Here is a 20,759-nt window from a genome sequence, read left to right as displayed (position 1 = left end):
TGGGTATCCCAAAATGGAGGACACCCAGAGCACCTGTCAAATTCAGCATGGAGCTGCCACCAGCCCATACCCTGCTCTGTGGGCCACCCACAGGTGCCCAAAAACATACACTAGGGGCACAGGGTTGTACCCCTACCCATGGGTGCCATAAGGGTATCCCATGGGTCTGTTCACCAAATCAAAAGAGAGCTGCACTGCCAGGAGTCCCTCATGGACTCCTGGGCAGAAAACATGACAGAACACACGGTAAAAACAGAGAAAGGACAAGGATTCAGAGGCCCTGTCCCTCAGATGCATTTCCGGCATCACAGTCGCCCCCCCCAGACTGAGGTGGAGGGTGCCTAATCTCCCACGGGATAGACACCCTCATCCAGACGGTCAACATACCTTCTGGAAAGGCCATCTGCATTATCGTGACTCTTCCCTGGTCTGTGCTCTATGGTGAAGTCTAGCCCTTGTAGGCTAATCGACCACCTGAGCAATTTCGGATTCTCACCCTTCATCTGCATAAGCCACTTCAGGGGCTTATGATCTGTTTGGACCTTGAAGGTGGACCCCGTAAGGTAGGGCCTAAAACGCCTAAGGCTCCAAACTATACTAAAACATTCCTTTTCAACAGTAGCCCACCTAAGTTCTCTACCCTTGAGTTGTCTACTGAGGAATATGATAGGATGTTCTCTCCCTTTGTCATCTAACTGGGACAAGACAGCTCCAATTCCGGTGTCGCAGGCATCCGTCTGGACGATAAAGGGTCGGCTGTAGTCAGGCGCACTCAACACAGGTGCCCTACACAGACTTTCTTTCAAGCCATCAAAGGCCCTCTGACAGTCTTCAGTCCAATTAACCTTCCTAGGCTGTTTGGGTGAAGTTAGAGCTGTCAGGGGTGCAGCTATGGTTCCATAGTCTGCCATGAAATTGCGATAGTACCCAGTGAGGCCCAAAAAGGCTCTCACCTGGGTTTGAGTAGTGGGCGTCTCCCAGTTCTGTACGTCCTGTACTTTACTGGAGAGAGGTTGGATTTGACCCCCTCCTACCTCATGACCAAGATAGGTAACTTTCCCCTGAGCTATCTGGCACTTGGTGGCCTTGATAGTGAGGTTAGCCCTTTTCAAGGCCTGCAACACCTTATCCAGATGTGTCAAATGCTCTTCCCAGGTGGAACTGTAGACGGCAATGTCGTCTAAGTAAGCCACACAAAAGGCTTCCAGCCCACTGAGCGCATGTTTGACCAATCTCTGGAAGGTGGCAGGGGCATTCTTCAACCCAAAGGGCATGACCCTAAACTGGTAGAGTCCCTCAGGTGTGGAGAATGCCGTCTTTTCCTTGGCATGGTCCGTCAGAGCTATTTGCCAATAGCCTGAGGTAAGGTCAAAGGTGCTCACAAATTTGGCAGCACCTATAGTGTCCACGAGCTCATCAGCCCTGGGCAATGGGTGCGCGTCAGTTTTGGTGACGGCATTGACTCCTCGGTAGTCCACACAGAACCTCCAATCCTTGGTACCCGCCGGGGAACTTGCCTTGGGGACAAGGACCACTGGACTGGACCAGGGACTGGTGGAGGGTTCAATAACACCCAGATCCAACATCTTGGCGACCTCAGCCTGGATGTGGTTTTTGACGGTATCTGACATACGATAGCTCCTGCTTTTGACAGGCACACTGTCACCAGTGTCAATTTCGTGCTTACACCACGGTGTAAGGCCCGGTGTCAGTGAAAACAGAGGGGCATACTGCTGGAGCAAAGCCCGGCAGGCCCTCTGCTGCTCTGTTGTCAAATCGGGAGAGAGTTGTACTCCCTCCACTGAGCCATCCTGAGGGTTGCTATGCAGCAAATCAGGAAGGGGCTCACTCTCATCCTCTTCTTGCCCTGAAGCTAGCAAGAGACATGAGACCTCTGCTCGCCTGTGGAAAGGCTTGAGCCTGTTGACATGGAATACCTGGGGGGCTACCCCAGAGGCTCCCATGTCCACCAGATAATTGACTTCGCCCATCTTGGAGATGATCCTGAAGGGTCCAGTCCACTTGTCTGCCAAAGCTCTAGGCTTGGTAGGCTCCATCACAAGGATTTCCTGTCCCGGAGTCCAATCCACTTGCGAAGCTTTCAGGTCATGCCAGTACTTATTCAATTCCTGGCTGGCCTTGAGATTTGCTGTTGCCTGACCCATCATTTGTGTCATCCTCCGCCTGAGGCCTAACACATAGTCCCCCACTTGCTTGGCGGGACCTGGAGGGGTGGCTTCCAAGCCTTCTCGGATCAAGGCGAGGGGCCCCCTCACGGGATGTCCAAAGAGTAACTCAAAGGGGCTGAAACCAACACCCTCTTGAGGTACCTCTCTGTAAGCAAACAGCAGGCATGGCAGGAGGAGATCCCATTTCCTCCTTAGGGGCTCTTCCAAAGCACCTAGCATGCCCTTGAGAGTTTTGTTAAATCTCTCAACCAGACCATTGGTCTGGGGGTGGTAAGAGGTGGAGAACTTGTAGGTTACCCCGCACTCTTTCCACATGGTTTTCATGTAACTAGACATGAAGTTGGATCCTCGGTCAGAGACAACCTCCTTGGGGAATCCAACACGGGTGAAAATGCCCAGGAGAGCCCTGGCAACCACCTTGGCAGTAACAGTCCGAAGGGGTATTGCCTCAGGGTACCTGGTGGCATGATCTACCAAGACCAGGATGAACCGATGTCCACCTGAAGTGGGAGGGTCAAGGGGACCGACGATGTCGATGCCCACCCTCTCAAATGGTGTGCCAACCACTGGTAATGGCTGCAGTGGGGCAATGACCCTGCCTCCAGTCTTGCCAGACAACTGACAAGTTGGGCAGGTCCTGCAGTGGGACTCCACCTCTACTCCCATCCGTGGCCAGTAGAAATGGGCAGAGAGCCTCTGCTTAGTCTTCTTGGTCCCAAGATGACCAGCCAAGGGCACCTCATGCGCCAACTGCAGTAGGAAGGGCCTGTAAACCTGGGGTACCACCAACCTCTTGCGGGCACCAGGTTCGGGCTTAGTGGGCTCACTAACAAGGAGCTCACCCTCCCAATAAATCTTGAATGTCCTAGGCACTTCACCTTGTGCCTGGGACAGGGCCTGTTTCCTCAGGCCCTCGAGAGAGTGGCACTCTCTCTGTCCCTTACAGAAGTCTGCCCGGGAGGGTCCCCCTTCAGCTAACAAGCATTGAAGGTCGGGATGATCCTCCGGGTTGAGAACCTCTCCCACAGGAGAGTCTTCTGTCTCTTCTCCCACAGGAGTTGAGTTTGGGTTTTCCGCTGGACCCAGCCCGTCCGGAGCATGGATCCCATTGGGTGCTGTCGGAACAGCAGGAAGAGAAGGTGTTCCCTCCACAGAGGTGGCCTTCTTGGTCTTCCTTCTTCTTGCCTTAGGCCTCGCCTTTGGCTCGGATACCTGACTCACAGCCAGACCCGGTGTCACCTGTGACCTAGTGACTGCAGCAGCAGTCATGGGAAGACCATCCGAGATCAACCCCAACTCTACTAGATCATTTCCTAACAGAATGTTAGCAGGGACATTGTCCTGAACCAGGACAGGAAGCTTTGCTGTCTTGTCTCCAATCATGAGTGTGACTAGGGCTACAGGCGATAATTTGGGAGGCCCACCAGCTAACCTGGTGGTTTGCAGAGGAGCACCTTCATAGTCCTCTGGCTTGAGCAGGGTCCTGTCCACCACTGTCATGCTTGCCCCAGTGTCTCTCAAACCAGTAGAAGGCTGGCCATTCAAGAGGACACTTCTCAAAAATCTACGGGTGTTCTGTGGGATAGTCGCCAGTACTTCTGCGTACTGGTCCCAGGCCCCAAGGGACACTAAGGAAATCTCTACTGGAGCACCAAATGTGATTCCTGTAGAGGAGGGGAGGACAGTGGCCTCCACCTCAGACACGGGGTAAGGGTAGGTCAGGCTGACAGCCTGTACTCCAAGTGCCTTACCTTTACACTTGGGGTCACCCCTTTTGTGATCCAGAGCCCCACAATCCCAACAAGTGCCAGGAGTGCGGGGTACGGTACTGGAACCACTGGGAGCCTGCTTTGCAGCAGGTGGACCACTACTCTTATTCCCACCCACAGAGGACTTATCCCCACTAGATTTTTGGGTCTTAGGAGAGGAAGGTTTTGGTTTACCCGACTGTGACTGCTTTTGGGACTCCTCAGCTTTCTGAGAGGCCCCCTTTTCTTTGTCCTTGTCCTTCCCACTGGAGTCCTTAGGGGACACCCGGTGGGAGACCCACTTGTCAGCCAACCTAGCCAGCTTAAAGGGGTCCAAAATGTTCTGGTCAGCCACATACTGACGCAGCTCTGGTGAACAGGCTTCAGAAAAATGCTCAAAAAACAAGAGGTGGGACAACTCAACAAAAGTTTTCACCTTGTAACCGTCAATCCACCCCATCATGTTCATGTGCGCAGTACTCACCCAGTCAACCCAAGACACATTCTCTCTTTTCTTAAAATCCCTGAACCTTTTAAGGTATTGGGTAGGTGTCTTGCCAAACTTGGCAATCAAAGCAGACTTCATACACTCATACTGACCCCTTTCCTCCACACTCAGCTTCAGAATACAGTCATATCCAGTTTGAGGCACTCTGCTTAACAAACACTTAGCCCAATCTCTTTTATCTACATCATGAATTGCACAAGCCATTTCAAACGCTTCAATCCATTGGAGGATATCTGAACCCTCCACAAACACACCAACCAAATCTTTCATAAACTTGGTGGCTGGGGACCTGCCACTCTCAATTGGTCTAGCTGAAGTCTCCACTCTAGCTCTCTCTAGCTGGATTCTCTGACATTCAGTGTCCTTGTCTTTGAGCGCAAGATCCCTATTCTTGAGTTCCACTTGCTGTGCCAGCTCCTCTTTCTTAAGCTCAGCTTCTATTTCCAACTTGCGATATTCAAAGGCCAATTTCATCCTTAATAACTCAAGTTCCATGGAATTGCTGGGGTTTGGAACAGAGGCAGCAGGAATGGTGGCATTCCCAGAAACAGATTCAGCGACAACCCCAGGGGCAGAGTCCTCACTGGTTGCATCCCCCCCTTCATCAAGGGTTTCACCATCAGTCTGGTAGTCCACCAGGGCAGCTATCAGCTCAGCCCTAGACTTATCCACAAAGTCCAACTCCCTGGCTTCACAAGCACTCTGGAGAGCCTCTAAGCTCATCCGAGTCAATTTACCATTTGCAATGGGCTCCATTGCCTGTAATGCAGTTATTTGGTACACACCCAAACCTTAATCTAATAAAGTGCGGATATTTTGTAAGTGGCACGGTTATACACTGAGTCTTAAAACCATAAGCATCCCACCGCTGCCACCAGCTTTGTAAAGAAGACCGGTGGGGGGGTCTGTACTTCTGCTCTCTATATGGTAGAGGGGAGGCACAGAGGACCCCAGCCAAGATTCTCTAATACGGTAGCGATGGGCGAGCAATCAAGGCCTAGCTTCTCAGGAGGTGATGCAGGCTGGTTCTTAAGTACAGTGTATCCCCAAGCCCCCACAAAGGAATGTCCACACACTGTATTACTGAAAACACAGTCTTTATATAATTAATATTCAAGGGTTATGTACACTTATCACAATAACGCACTTTGTGCTCAGGAAAATCAGCAATGGTAAATATCTACAATTCTAAAGTGGTACCACTAATATTAGACCTCATTAAAGTGCATTCACAATACTGTAGAAATGGCACACAGATCAATAAGAAGGAAACCAGCAATAGAGAGAGGAGAGATAACAGAGGGTTGAAACAATAGGCAGAATACTGGCCCTTGCTACTGGACACAGTTCTGTGTGGAGATCCCCCCACCTGGGCAACCTGCAAAATAAAGAGATATAACACCAGCCCAGTCCAGATATTGTTCAATAGTCTATTTCTCTCCTATAATGTTTTTACCCCCCCAATGTACCTGGTGGAGTCGAGTTCCTCGAAAAGGCGTCGACAAGCGTCGAGGGACTCGCTGTTCGGCGACGGGGAATCGACGGCCCTTCTTGAATGCCTTCCTTTTCAGGCGGGAGGCACGGGGCGTCGAACGTCCGTCGACAAACGAGGCCGAACGTTGTCGAAGAGGCGGCAGCTCCGTCCGAGCGGTGCTCGTCGGCGTCGGGGCGTCGGCGTCCTGCAAGGCGGAGGTGTGCGGGGCACCTCGATGACAATAGTTCTGGACCGCAAAGATTGTAGAGACGGGAGCCCAGCAAGGGCGTCGAGTCGTCCGAGTCTTTGGGGTCGTCGGGTGGCGGGAAACCCACCGGCAGGTTTCTCCTCGGCGCGTTGGTCGTCCTCGACTTTCTCCGGCAGGATAAGCGGTCGACGATGCGGTCGAGAGAGTCCTTCGATTGAATGTTCTTAGGCAATGGAGCGGACGGCTCCGATCGTCGGCGGCACGGCGTCAAGTGGTTCCCACGGCTGGGCACACAACTTCGACGGGCCTCCAGCGGTTACACAGACCTGCGAACCCTGGTCGACGGCAATGGACTTCGACGGCGTCGATGTCCGGGTGCTTCACTTCGATCTCCTCGGCGGTCCCGTCTCGGGTCGGCAGCCTTTCGAGGGTCTGACTTCCAGGGCGCTTCGGCGAAGATTCAGCGGTGCTCGATGGTCCCTCGGAGCACGGGAAGAGGGCGCCTAGCCAGGTCCTCTCTCGGGTCAGCCCTCGACAATTTCGACAACCTTCAGTTCCGTCGAAGCAAATGCCACAGCAAGTCTTCTTCTTCCAGCTGGACGTCGAGGATCAGCAAATCCAGTTACTCTTGAGTGGAGACTCAGCTTCTGAATGCTTCTGAACAATTTCCAGTGGTGAGAGGTCCCCAGATATACTATTCTGTCTCTCATCCACACTGCTGGCACACACACAGCAGCCAATCACACAGAAGGGCATTCATGCAGTCAGTCAGCCAATCAGGCACACAGTGCATTCAGGCCACACTCCTCCCTTTCAGACACTCACAACAAGGAATGTGGATTGGGACAAGTACCCAGCCATTCAACACTACACACTGCATTCAGGCCAGTTTCGGGCAGGGCTGTCTCAGTCTTTGTCTCTCATGCCAGAAACCAGACAACCACAACAAGGAGTGTATATTGGTCACACACTCCATTCACCCAGGTCCCACCCACAGGAGGTACCCACAACATACAGTCACTGGGAAGGCTCCAGTCAGTCTAGCTGGGCCTTCACAACAACACCATATATGGAACTTCCACCCAACAGCCAGTCAGGGGGAAGGGACAGAGTCAGGGCTTCCCAGGACTTTGGGAAAAACAAGATAACAGGCAATAGAAAGCAAGAGGCCACAGGGGCCATCTTGTTTCCTATCAGGAATCAACTGATTCCAATGGCAGGGCCTGGGTATCCCAAAATGGAGGACACCCAGAGCACCTGTCAAATTCAGCATGGAGCTGCCACCAGCCCATACCCTGCTCTGTGGGCCACCCACAGGTGCCCAAAAACATACACTAGGGGCACAGGGTTGTACCCCTACCCATGGGTGCCATAAGGGTATCCCATGGGTCTGTTCACCAAATCAAAAGAGAGCTGCACTGCCAGGAGTCCCTCATGGACTCCTGGGCAGAAAACATGACAGAACACACGGTAAAAACAGAGAAAGGACAAGGATTCAGAGGCCCTGTCCCTCAGATGCATTTCCGGCATCACATTAACTGTCTCCACTTTTCCTGGAAGAGCATACTGATATATGGTATCAAAAGCTCCACTACACTTTTTAAGACAAACCACCTTGGCGTCACTGACAAGAGTAGCCTTTGACTCCATGTTCCTCTTTTCGATATATTTGCCTAAACCCTCTGCAGTCAGGCCCCCATCAAAAAAGAGGGTTCTTTTGCCCTTACAGCATACTTCCTGTTTAAGGCACGTGACTGTTCATTAAATTACACATTTAAATGTTCATTTAACTCTACAAGAACATTTAAAATAGATAGATCAGAGAATAACAAACAAAACTTGAAACAGAAACCTGTAAGCAAAAGTAAAGATCCAAGCCCGGCAGTACACAACAATGAGAAGGATCTGCAAGAATCTGGGCAGACACAACTAAACAAACGGACTCCAGCAAAAGAAAACAAAAGTCTAAAACCGCAACACACACACAGGAAATTGGAGAACACTCCAAATACAAATGAGCTCATGACAAAGTGGATAACTGTTCTAGATAAAAACTCTTCAAACATGGAGAACGGACTTCAACAGAAGAGCGATAAAAAAGAGTTTTATGATGTCTCTGAAGAAAGTATGATCGATTTATCCAACATCAGTGTTTACTCCGCAGAAAATTCAGAGTCGGAAATACCATGCCCAACAGCGAAAAAAAAAAAAAGGTGTCATTCGCGGATGATGAACGTCCATCGCGGGGTCCCACGCAAAACCAATACAAGGATCAAACAACATATCCAAAAAAACTGGCAAAAAACACATAGGAAAGAGCAAAGAAAGACACCGGATCACTCCAGAAAGGGGAACACTGTTTTGACTGTCTGGTATGAGAATAAACAAAGCCAAACTTGGAGACGTAGATTACGAGGGATACTGTGCAAAGAGCAAAGAGCGTAAAAAGAGGACAAACACGAACACCCGTGGGTGAAAAGCCTGAAGAAAAAACTCCTAATAATGAAAGAAAATATAGAAAAAACTATTCGATCACTAAGAGAAATAACGAAAAACTGGACAACATACACGATCAAAGACGCACTGTCTACTCCAAAGAGGACAGTAGACGACGAGAAAAATCTCTTGACAAAAGAAAACAAGTTGATCAAAGAACCTTCCCTTCCTCTTTACACTCGAACCAAACTCGAACATCAGCTCTCTTTACTCACAAGAGTAACTCGACAAGAATGCTGAAATTGGAAAAACGAGCTAATACTCCAGAGACAATCGCTCTAAACAGAAGAGCTACGCTGAGGCTTCTTGACAGAATCAAGAAAGGAAACCAAATCAGAAGTTCGGATATAAATATAGTGGAATTTGCACACAAGGGGCGTATGGAAAGTATTTTTCTACATATCACGTCCCAAACAGTCAAGAAACTCCTGCTCTTGATGGCAGCGGAACTGCTAAAGAAGGGATATCTCCTATGAAAAAGAACTCCAGAAGAAAGAGGCCATAAGACAGAAAATACAAACAAAATTAAAAGAGACCAGGACTACAAGCTTAGGGAAAAAGAAGGCCGAGATTGGATAAAGCAGCCATTAAATAAAAAAAATTCCCTGGGAGAGAAAATAAAAAATCATGAAGTACCAGAGAAGGATGATCAAACAAAAGATGAGGAAAGAACCTCAACCCGCAAACCAAAGGGCCCGAATTACCTACAGACCACCAGAGGAAAAGAGAGAGTCAGCCCGAGAGAAAACTCCTCGACTAAAGGACAGCATGATAGCGCTGATAAGGATTCAAGAATATGGGCGTGTATCCCCTCGGTTTTGACTCGCTATACCAGAAAATAGCAACCAACCTTCATCCCCTCTGGAATTGGAAGGAAATCGGCAAGGATCCAAACCATCGATCAAAACATTGATCAAAATATTACCATTGGATCAAGGAACACCAGAGACCATATTCCGTTCATGCAAACAGGTGAGATAAACTTAGGTCGATTTGATCTTATAAGTCTGCAAGAGACTTGGCTGCTACTCCCGCCCAGCATGGATGGCTTCGAGGTCTTACTGTCTCCAGTTCAAAAAGGGAAAAAAAGGGTGCTTGCGAATAGCCCACAGCCTGGTATCATCCTTGGCAATCCAAGCAATGTTGCTGGAATGGGAGAAAGATGCAAAGCAACCGGTGAGTACAAATCATGATGTCATACTACTATTGAACATCTACTGGAATCCTGCGGCGATCACAACAAAAAAGTTCCTAAATGATGTGGAAAAAATAAATACTAACTGAAGCCATAACAACCCACAGTGAGGATCATATCCTGATATGTGGCGATTTGAATGCACACACCAATAAACAAAACAAATTGCAGTTCTCAAGCAATAAAGAGGGGTCTAGCATGGTTAGAACTGATGGAGTCCAGTGACCTGTACAACCTCAACTCACTAGACAAAGCTCTACCTCGGATCCCAACTTGGGAAAGTGAAGGCAACAAAATCACCATCGATTACATCTTTGCCTCCAAGGAATAATATGTATTGATCGAGAGATTCAAGGTAGTCAAAACCATTCGGACATCCTTCTGTTGGACCAAACGGCCATTGGTCTACAGCAGCAACTAGACAGTCTCTCAACCTATCTGAAGAAAAATGACCTGGATCTCATTACAACCAAAACCAAGATAATGATCATTGAAAAATCTACGAAACCAACAAGAAGATCACATTGGTTTGTAAACTCAGAAAAACTAGAGACAGTGAAAAGTTTCACATACTTGGGGGTGAAAATCTTTTCGCAGCCAAACAGAAATTACTATGCAAGAGCATCTCTTCACCAAGACAAAGACACTCGCAGCACAAGCCTTATCCTTGGAAAGAAAATTCGGCAAATTTACAATTCTTCCAATAATAAAATTCTTCAAAGCAAAAGCCACGCCAGCAATAATTTACGGTCCAGAGGCAATGCCACAACTTCCATCTACACTATGGGCAAAACTAGAGGGCCTATTTTGGCGTAAAGTACTAAGACTTCCCAACTCTACTCCCATAGCAGTAATTAGACGTTAGCTTAGCCTACAATCAATGAAGTTGGTGGTCGAGAGTTTGTTATTCCTGGGGAAAATTCTAAGGAACCCACGTCCCAAAATTCTTGACATCATCTTTAAAGAAATGATGAGCAAGAAAAATCGAATGTTGAAGACATGGTACAACACCTTACTAGACCAGGTAGGAAAAATCGGCTGCTCAGAATGGGACATTGAATGCATTCCCGGGAAAATCAAGGAAAAGTTATGAATTCAAGACTGGATCGAGACACTGGAAAAAGCAGAAGAGTTTACATCCTTGACCCATCAAACAATCAACACACAAAAGATTGATGAAGTCAGGAGCTACTTAAAGAAATTTCCAGATAAGCGACTATGAATAATCTTTTTAAGAGCGCCTCTGAATGTCTTGAAGATGAATTAAATTCTATTTCTCAGGAAGCAATCAAAGGATAACAAATGTCGCTACTGTAACAGTTTAAACATCAAAACAGTACGACATCTCCTCCTGCACTGTTCAGGAACAGAAAAACCAAGAACAACTTACCTACGACCACATAGACTTAAATATCTGACGTCAAGCGAAGAAGATTGGTGGAATAGGATAATGAGTGGAAATTCTACAACCCTGACTTTGGCAACAGCTACGTTCCTAGAGAGTCTGGACTTAGAAGGAAAGTTAAACTCACCAACTCTACAGGAAGAAACAAACATGTCAGAGTAAATCACCATTCTTCATAACAAGACTAAGGACGGCACAATCTTTTAAAGCTAGGAAACCACTTTGTAAAAATTGTAAATTCAATTAAATGCAAAAAATAAATAAATTAAAAAAAAGTGGTCTATCGTACCTCTATTTGGCCTCAACCACCCCTTGTAAATGAGTGATTACATTTTCACGGTCAACTCACTCATGGAATGGTTTCAATAATAATTTTCCAAAGAGCTTACTGACTCCATCCAAGAGCGAGATGGGACGATCGTTACCTGGGGAATCTTTGCCCCCTTTCTTATAAATAGGTACTATTATGGCCCTATGCCAGGAGGCTGGGATCTTACCACTGCTCAGAATGGCATTAAACAATTTACACAGAACTGGAGCCCATATCCCAATCTCATCCTTAAAAAGGTCTACTGGGATTAAATCAGGGCCGGTTGCTTTGTTATTTTTCAGATTATTAATAGCAACTTCCAGATCCCTTGTAGTAAAAGTTAGGGTGGCTGGGGTAAGTGGCTTGTATACTATCAAACTAGGGGCCAGTTGAATTTCATTTTGGTAAAGATTAGAAATATGGACAAGCAAATCAATCTCACCGATATTATATGGTGGCTCTCTATCCCCTGTCATGTTCTATTCACTCACCCATTTCCAAAAAGAGCAGGCATCCCTGGTCTCCAGGCGCCATATAATCTGGCCCATTGTTCACGTGCAAATCTCTTTTTTTCCGCCCAATTAGCTCTTTATATTTTGTTACTCAGTTCAAACTAACTCTACCAGATGGCCGGACTTCGCTGGACAATGAACAATGGGCTCCCATGTACTTAGAAAGATTGCATCTCCTCTCCACAAAAATACCAAGCTGTAAAAACCAGAGCCTGGCTGTAGTTCACCATCTGATATTATTGCAGCTGGCCATTACCATTCCTCAGCCTTCAACCTTGCTAAACCAGTTTCCCAGTCACACAGAGTTCATTTCACCAACCCAGGCTTCTGGACCTGCACAATTCTTAGCTATGGGAGGACTGGCATACATATTTATATATTTACTGTGTACCTGTAACGCTCACCTGACTCCCACGGGGGCGCTGGCCTGGTTCGCGCTGCTGTGACCTCGTCTAAGGTGATGCGCAGGGTTCGGAAGACGGACTGGACCGGGCCCCAGATCTGGCTTGTCTGACTCGCAGAAGTATCCTTCTGTAGGTGAGAATGCGGGGTTAACTGTCTGGGGGGTAAAGCAATCGGCCTCCCACTTACTCCTCTCACCCTCCTCAAAACCCTTCTGTGCTTCCCCGTAGCGTCTCACCTTAGGGTCTGGAAGGACGAGCTCTCCATCCTGCTTCTGATGCAGGGGCGCGTTGGTATCCAGTTACGTCACTGGATTTTCGGATGGGTGAGAACCCAACTTGCTTGGCTTCCAGGTAAGTTTTCTATAAGTGGTTCCCCTTGTGTCCATGCATTAATGTTCTAATGCTAGTGTCTTTTTCCCCATAGGGGCCGGGGTACGGAATGCCGGGGAAAAGGCACCGACCCGAGGTGAGCGGTGAAATCCTTGTGGAAATCAGGTAAGTCTTTAATGAGTGTTTTGGTAATGTCTTTTCATTCACTCATTAACGCTGATGTCTTTTTTCCCTTAGGGGCCGGCGTCCGAAAATGCCTGGATGCGGCGCGGACCCGAAATGAAAAGGGAATGACCCAACAGGTAAGTCTTGAAATGGAGTTTTAGCTTCCCTTTTCCCTTCTTTCTCTCACCTTTGTTCCTGTCTTTTTCTCCCTAGGCACGGGGGCGCGACTGCGAATCCGGATGGTCGCTGCTGAACATGGAGGCGCCCTGTAAAGGTGAGTAGAATGCGGCGCTGCAGCGATCGATGTGATGTGCTTTTAAAAATAAATGTCTTCCTTTTCAGGATTGTCGGCGAAATGTCTCTGGGATGCAGATTTAGCAGGTGAGGCCTTTTCCTTCTTCTGTTCTCTTGTTCCCTTCCTTTGCAGGTGATTCAGGATGCTGGCAGGTGCGGCAGAAGTCAAGATGCAGGAGCAGACACGGTGAGCGTCCAGCTGCTAGATGCAGAACAACGCGAAGCACGTGTGGCTGATCAGGTGTGGTTTAAATAGCCTTGGAAGAAGTTCCTAGAATGTGTCCTTCCTCCAATCAGGTATGTATCCTTCCCCGACCATGCCCGGGTGGTAAATTAGTCCCACAGTTAAAGTAGTTCCTTTCAGGCCTCAAGGAGGCCGGGGTTCTGCAGCATGGTCTGCATCATGTAAGTGCACCCAAACACTTTCATAATGAGCCTGGCGCCTATGGCGCCAGGACTGACGTTTTCTATGAGCCTGGCGCCATAGGTGCCAGGACGCTGTCCAAAGGGCCCCTATAAGGGGTTGCTGGGACCTTCCCCGGGGACTTGATGTCCGCTTTCGGGGACGCAGGGCCTGAGCTGGCTCCCCGGGAGCGGGCATCGTGACAGCACTCCCCCCCCCAAGGCCCCTCCCAAGGCTGTTCCCTCCGGGGGTTTTGGTTTGTTTGGGAAGAGTCGGTGGAATTTCCTGACTAATCGAGGTGCATGCACATGGTCACTGGGTTCCCACGACCTCTCCTGAGGTCTGTACCCCTTCCAATCAATTAGGTAGAAAAGCTTTGACCTAAACATTTTTGAATCTAAAATGTTCTTCACTTCGAATTCGGGTTCCCCATCTATTTGAATAGGTTCTGGAGGTTTGAGTAGTCGGGTTCCGGGGACCACTGGTTTCAGAAGTGACACATGAAAAACAGGGTGAATTTGCATATTAGCTGGTAAATCAAGTTTAACCGCTACTGGGTTAATTATTGCCGTAATAGAATAAGGTCCCAGATATTTTGGGTTAAAAGTTCGAGGCCCTTTGAGCGGTAAATGTCTGGTAGCTAACCACACTTGATCCCCAATCTGATACGGAGGTGCTTCACTCCGATGTAGGTCAGCATTCTCCTTGTATTTTCTCTTGGCTTGTTGTAAATGCGTGGTTGCCTCTTTGAAGGCTCGGGTAATGGTAGAATGCAGATGTTCTACTGCGGGCACTCTGAGGTTCTGAGGTGAGTCGAGGTTTGAGGTTTGAGGGTGATGTCCAAACAAGGTATAAAAAGGACTATGGCCAGTTCCAGAGTGTACCGAATTATTATATGCGTATTCGGCTATCCAAAGAATGTCTTTCCAGTTGCTTTCAGATTGTTGTAACATACGCCGCAAGTACTGCTCAAGGGTCTGATTTGTCCTCTCGGTCTGACCATCGGTCTGAGGGTGGTGACTGGTCGATAATCTTACGTTGATTTGTGCCATTTGACAACATTTGGGCCAGAAGTGGGAAATGAATTGGCTTCCCCGGTCAGAGATTAGTATAGATGAGAATCCACGTAACCGAACAATATTTTCGAGGAATTCTTTGGCTAGGACAGAAGCTGAAGGTAAACCTTTCAAAGGAATGAAGTGGGCCATTTTGGAAAACAAATCCACAATTACCAGAATGGTATTGTATCCCGAACAAGGAGGCAAGTCCGTAATAAAATCCATTGATAGGGTGTGCCAGGGTGCTGGCGGTATGTCTAGAGGTTGAAGGAGACCGGCTGGTCTTTTCTTTTGACCTTTATTTTGGGCACAAACACCACAGGACATCACAAAAGATTTAACATCTTTTCGCCAAGAGGGCCACCAGAATTGTCGTTTCACCTTTTCCATTGTCTTGGCAATACCGGGGTGTCCCTCTATTAATGTATCATGATAACCTGAAATAACTAGTTCTTGTAAATCCTTGTGCAGCAGGAATAAGCGTCCTTGGTAATAAGGTAAACCATTATCTATGGTAAAGTCTGATCCCTTTTGTATCCAATCCTGTAGGACTGTAGGGTCCAGGAGTTGTTTCACTCTGACTTGAATGTCTTCAAGCGTCTGTAACGAAGTCATGCCTAGAATTCTCTGTTTGGGAATTATTGGTACTGGTTCTGAGTTTGTATCAGATTCTCCCATTCCAATTCGGGATAAGGCGTCTGCTTTGCCGTTCTTGCAGCCAGGTCGATAGGTAATCACGAAATCAAATTCAGCGAAAAACAAAGCCCATCGGAGCTGCCGTGATGACTGAGCCTTGCCGGTTTTCAAATACTGTAAATTCTGGTGATCAGTGATCACTGTGATGGTATGTCGAGCGCCAAGCAGGTAATGCCGCCAAGCCTTAAAAGCGGACTTTATGGCCAACAGTTCTTTGTCAGTGATTGCGTAATTAATCTCTGGTGCCGAGAATTTTCTGGACCAAAATGCTACGGGATGCAGTTGGTTGGTTTCAGGATCTCTTTGAGACAGAACTGCTCCCATGGCTAGGCTGGATGCATCAGTTTCGACGACATACGGGAGATCTGGACGTGGGTGTTTCAATATAGGTGCGGAGGTAAACTTAGCTTTTAAATCCTGGAAGGCCTGCTCGGCTTCTTCAGACCATTCAAAAAGTTTATTTTTCCTCAAGAGTGCAGTAATGGGTTGTACTATGCGTGAAAATTCCGGGATAAACCTGCGATAGAAATTGGCAAAGCCGAGCATGCTTTGAACCCATTTTACAGAGCTAGGTGATGGCCATTTGAGGATGGCATCCACTTTTCTTGAGTCTATTCGGACTCCTTTGGGTGTCAGGATGAAACCGAGAAACTCAACTTCTGTGGTATGGAAAACACATTTCTCCAGTTTAGCACATAGTTTGTGTTGGCGCAGTTTTTCCAGAACTGCCCTAACGTGTTTTCTGTGATCTGATTCCGAAGAGGAGTACACTAGAATGTCATTGATATAGATGACAACACAAACATCGATGAGTTCCCGAAGGACATCATTCATGAAGAATTGGAAGGCAGCAGGCGCATTGCACAACCCGAAAGGCATTACCTGGTATTCGAATAATCCATATTTTGTACGGAAGGCTGTTTTCCATTCGTCGCCTTCTTTTACTCGCACCAGATGATATGCCCCCCGGAGATCTAACTTGGTGTATATGCAAGCGTCCTTCACCTGGTCAAGGAGTTCAGGAATCAGAGGCAGAGGATAACGGTTTTTAACCGTTATCTGGTTCAATGCGCGGTAATCGATACAAGTTCTAAGGTCGCCTTCTTTTTTAGGCACGAAGAACAAAGCCGAGGATGCCGGGAACTTTGACGGCCGAATAAAACCATTGGCGAGGTATTGATCCAAATATTGTCTCAAATGCAGGTTCTCAGGTTCGGTAAGGGCATAAATCCTGCTACAAGGGGGTTGTGCACCGGGCACCAGATCGATTTGGCAATCGTACGATCGGTGAGGAGGTAACGTGTTGGCCTGTTCCTTTTGGAAGATGTCCTGAAAGTCCTGGTATTCCAGAGGTAATTGCATGGAGGCAGAGGTTACAGATGCTAGATTAATCTTCAGGTTTTCTGGGTAGCCTGTTTGTGCACAATCCGGGAAGGTTATTCTCTTAGCTCGCCAATCAATTCGAGGATTATGTGTCTCTAACCAAGGAATTCCAAGAATAACCTGAAACTGTGGAGCCTTGATTACATCAAACACAACTGCCTCCCGATGGCCGTCAGGACCAATAAGAGTCACCCCAGTAGTGGAATGTGTTACCGGTCCAGAGGCAATTTCAGTTCCATCGACTGTGGTGATGACATCTTTGCTGGTTTAAGGATGGAGAGGGAGGTTAATCCTAGAGGCCAATTCACGATCCACATAGTTTCCAATAGCCCCACTATCGATGTATGCCTTTATTGCATGCAACCGCTTAGGCTTTTCTGGATCTACGAGAACCATTGGCACAATGAAATGCGAGGTCTGAGAGTTAGATTTCAAGCTCGGCAAGCGGACCCCTGCGCTTGTCGGGCTGAGTCGTTTCCCGAAACAGAGTCTTCATGGTTTTTATCAGCGGCTCCTACCGCTTTTCGGGGCAGTTTTGCCGGGCAATCTCGTAGAAAGTGCCCAGAGTTCCCACAATAAAGACATAATTTTAACTGCCGCCTCCTTTCACGTTCCTTTTGAGTTAAGGGTTCTTTAACCCCTCCAATTTGCATAGGCTCAGAGACATCAACTCCCTTGGGTTTAGCATGGGTCTTGACCAACACCCGGGTCTCAAACCTGGACCGATCTTTTTTTCTGTTTTGAAGTCTGTGATCCAATTGGACCACTAAGTCTATATATTCTGTGCATTCTTGGGGCGGATTTACAACTTGGGCCAAGACATCTTTAAGTTCTCCTCGTAGACCTCGATAAAATAACGTGACTCTTTTATCCTCTGGCCATCCCGTTTCCACAATTAGTCTATCAAAGGTTGCAATATAGGATAGGAGGTCCTGATTGCCCTGTCGCAGGGATAGAAGTTTGTCATCCAGAGCCTGCCCCTGAGAGTGTCGAGCAAATAACCTTTCCATGCTTGCTTGAAATCCTTGAAAATCACGGAGAATCGGTTCATCTTGAGTAACCAGTGGAACTGACCAATCGGCAGCGCAGCCGCTGAGATATGACAATACAAAGGCTACTTTGGTCTGATCATTAGGGAAGGCCCCAGGTCTGCATAGGAAGTGCAAACGACACTGATTCATGAATACGGCGAATCGTTTGGGGTCCCCAGCAAAGCGTTCAGGTGGGGCCAGCAGCATGTTTCCAGGTAGATTAATCTGCACAGGGTTACTGGGAACCACAGGAGCGGGGTTCCCTCCGGAACAGGGTAGAGGAGTTTGTCCAGCTTGACCTTGCAAAAGCTGTCTGGCCAGGTCATCAGTTCTTTCCTTTGATATTATTAATTCCCTCTTGAGGGCATTAGTCTCTTGACGAGCAGCATGTACTTCGGCCCGTAATTCCCCCAGTAATTGGGCCAACTGATCAGTCTCAGAAGTTTCCATAGCGCCTGGGTGGGAATTTGTAGGAAGGCTTCGCGTTCTGTAACGCTCACCGGAATCCCACGGGGGCGCTGGCCTGGTTCGTGCTGCTGTGACCTCGTCTAAGGTGATGCGCAAGGTTCGGAAGACGGACTGGACCGGGCCCCAGATCTGGCTTGTCTGACTCGCAGAAGTATCCTTCTGTAGGTGAGAATATGGGGTTAACTGTCTGCGGGGTAAAGAAATCGTCCTCCCACTTACCCCTCTCACCCTCCTCAAAACTCTTCTGTGCTTCCCCGTAGCGTCTCACCTTAGGGTCTGAAAGGACGAGCTCTCCATCCTGCTTCTGATGCAGGGGCGCGTTGGTATCCAGTTACGTCACTGGATTTTCGGATGGGTGAGAACCAAACTTGCTTGGCTTCCAGGTAAGTTTTCTATAAGTGGTTCCCCTTGTGTCCATGCATTAATGTTCTAATGCTAGTGTCTTTTTCCCCATAGGGGCCGGGGTACGGAATGCCGGGGAACAGGCACCGACCCGAGGTGAGCGGTGAAATCCTTGTGGAAATCAGGTAAGTCTTTAATGAGTGTTTTGGTAATGTCTTTTCATTAACTCATTAACGCTGATGTCTTTTTCCCCTTAGGGGCTGGGGTCCGAAAATGCCTGGATGCGGCGCGGACCCGAAATGAAAAGGGAATGACCCAACAGGTAAGTCTTGACATGGAGTTTTAGCTTCCCTTTTCCCTTCTTTCTCTCACCTTTGTTCTTGTCTTTTTCTCCCTAGGCGCGGGGGCGCGACTGCGAATCCGGATGGTCGCTGCTGAACATGGAGGCGCACTGTAAAGGTGAGTAGAATGCGGCGCTGCAGCAATCGATGCGATGTGCTTTTAAAAATAAATGTCTTCCTTTTCAGGATTGTCGGCGAAATGTCTCTGGGATGCAGATTTAGCAGGTGAGGCCTTTTCCTTCTTCTGTTCTCTTGTTCCCTCCCTTTGCAGGTGATTCAGGATGCTGGCAGGTGTGGCAGAAGTCAAGATGCAGGAGCAGACACGGTGAGCGTCCAGCTGCTAGATGCAGAACAACGCGAAGCACGTGTGGCTGATCGGGTGTGGTTTAAATAGCCTTGGAAGAAGTCCCTAGAATGTGTCCTTCCTCCAATCAGGTATGTATCCTTCCCCGACCACGCCCGGGTGGTAAATGAGTCCCACAGGTAAAGTAGTTCCTTTCAGGCCTCAAGGAGGCCGGGGTTCTGCAGCATGGTCTGCATCAGGTAATGGCACCCAAACACTTTCATAATGAGCCTGGCACCTATGGCGCCAGGACTGACGTTTTCTATGAGCCTGGCGCCATAGGTGCCAGGACGCTGTCCAAAGGGCCCCTATAAGGGGTTGCTGGGACCTTCCCTGGGGACTTGATGTCCGCTTTCGGGGACGCAGGGCCTGAGCCGGCTCCCCGGGAGCGGGCATTGTGATAGTACCCCAACTGTCCCAAACACATACCCCTAAAAAAACATGTATTTATGTCTGTGCATGTATGTTCAAGACTACCAAGTCCTCTTTCTCGATTGCAAATCTCCTTTCTCGTGTGTTCCTATGAAGCACCTCGCTGCCCAACTGTAAGGTGCTATGAGGCACACCACACCCCTACATTCTTTATATTTGCACCAGCAGATTCTACATTATCTTGCTGCATTCGTGCAAATCTAAAATGTATCTACTTAAACTTAATAACCCATTGCACGTTTGGGCTGGTCTGAGCTGGTCCGCATCAGTGCTTGTTTTCTGCGACTCTGGGGTAAGTCCTCACACTACACCTTGCAGCCATATTGCTGTATTTTACACAGATATGGTCTTGCTCCTGGCAGCACAAAAGCTCCCGGCAGAAGCCATGGTTCAAAGTTTTCTAAGCGAGTATCAAGGTACTCATAAAACTATCAGCCCAAAACTGCCAGTGACACCCCTGTCCCGGGGGGAGGATTGGCCCCAGATGACAGCGATGTCGATCACCGGTGGAGAGGGAAAGGACCCAGGGCGGGATTGCTGCTGGTTTGATTAAAAATGCTGCAAAGATTGTTAAGATCCCTGATGCAGTGGAAACCTTCCCGGTGTCAAGTCAGGCCAATAAGGATAGCACTGACATTGTAGCCAATGAAGCTCCATTGAAGCTGGTGCAGATAGACTCAGTTAACTCCCCCAAATCGCCATTGGAATTGGATGAAAGTTGCTCAATGAAGCAACCTGAATACTTGAGAATTTCACTGTTAAACACACTCTCAGTACCAAAACATGTGTTAGAAATACACAACTACATTACTGATAACAAGATGGACATTATGTTCCTTACTGAGACCTGGCTGAAAAAAGAAAATGGCCCAAACATTAATTTAGCCACTCCAGAAGGATATAGCATGTTTTGTAAAAAACGACTAAACGGTCAGGGGGTAGGGGTGGCAATTATAAGTAAGAAAGAACTATGGACTTTTTAAATTCTGTATAGAGTGCACAGGCTTTGAAATTCTTCATGTAA

Source organism: Ambystoma mexicanum, chromosome 5q (assembly GCF_040938575.1).
Source record: "Ambystoma mexicanum isolate Mex_15411 chromosome 5q, UKY_AmexF1_1, whole genome shotgun sequence".
In the NCBI taxonomy this organism is placed as follows: Eukaryota; Metazoa; Chordata; class Amphibia; order Caudata; family Ambystomatidae; genus Ambystoma; species Ambystoma mexicanum.
This window is presented reverse-complemented; position numbering follows the sequence as displayed.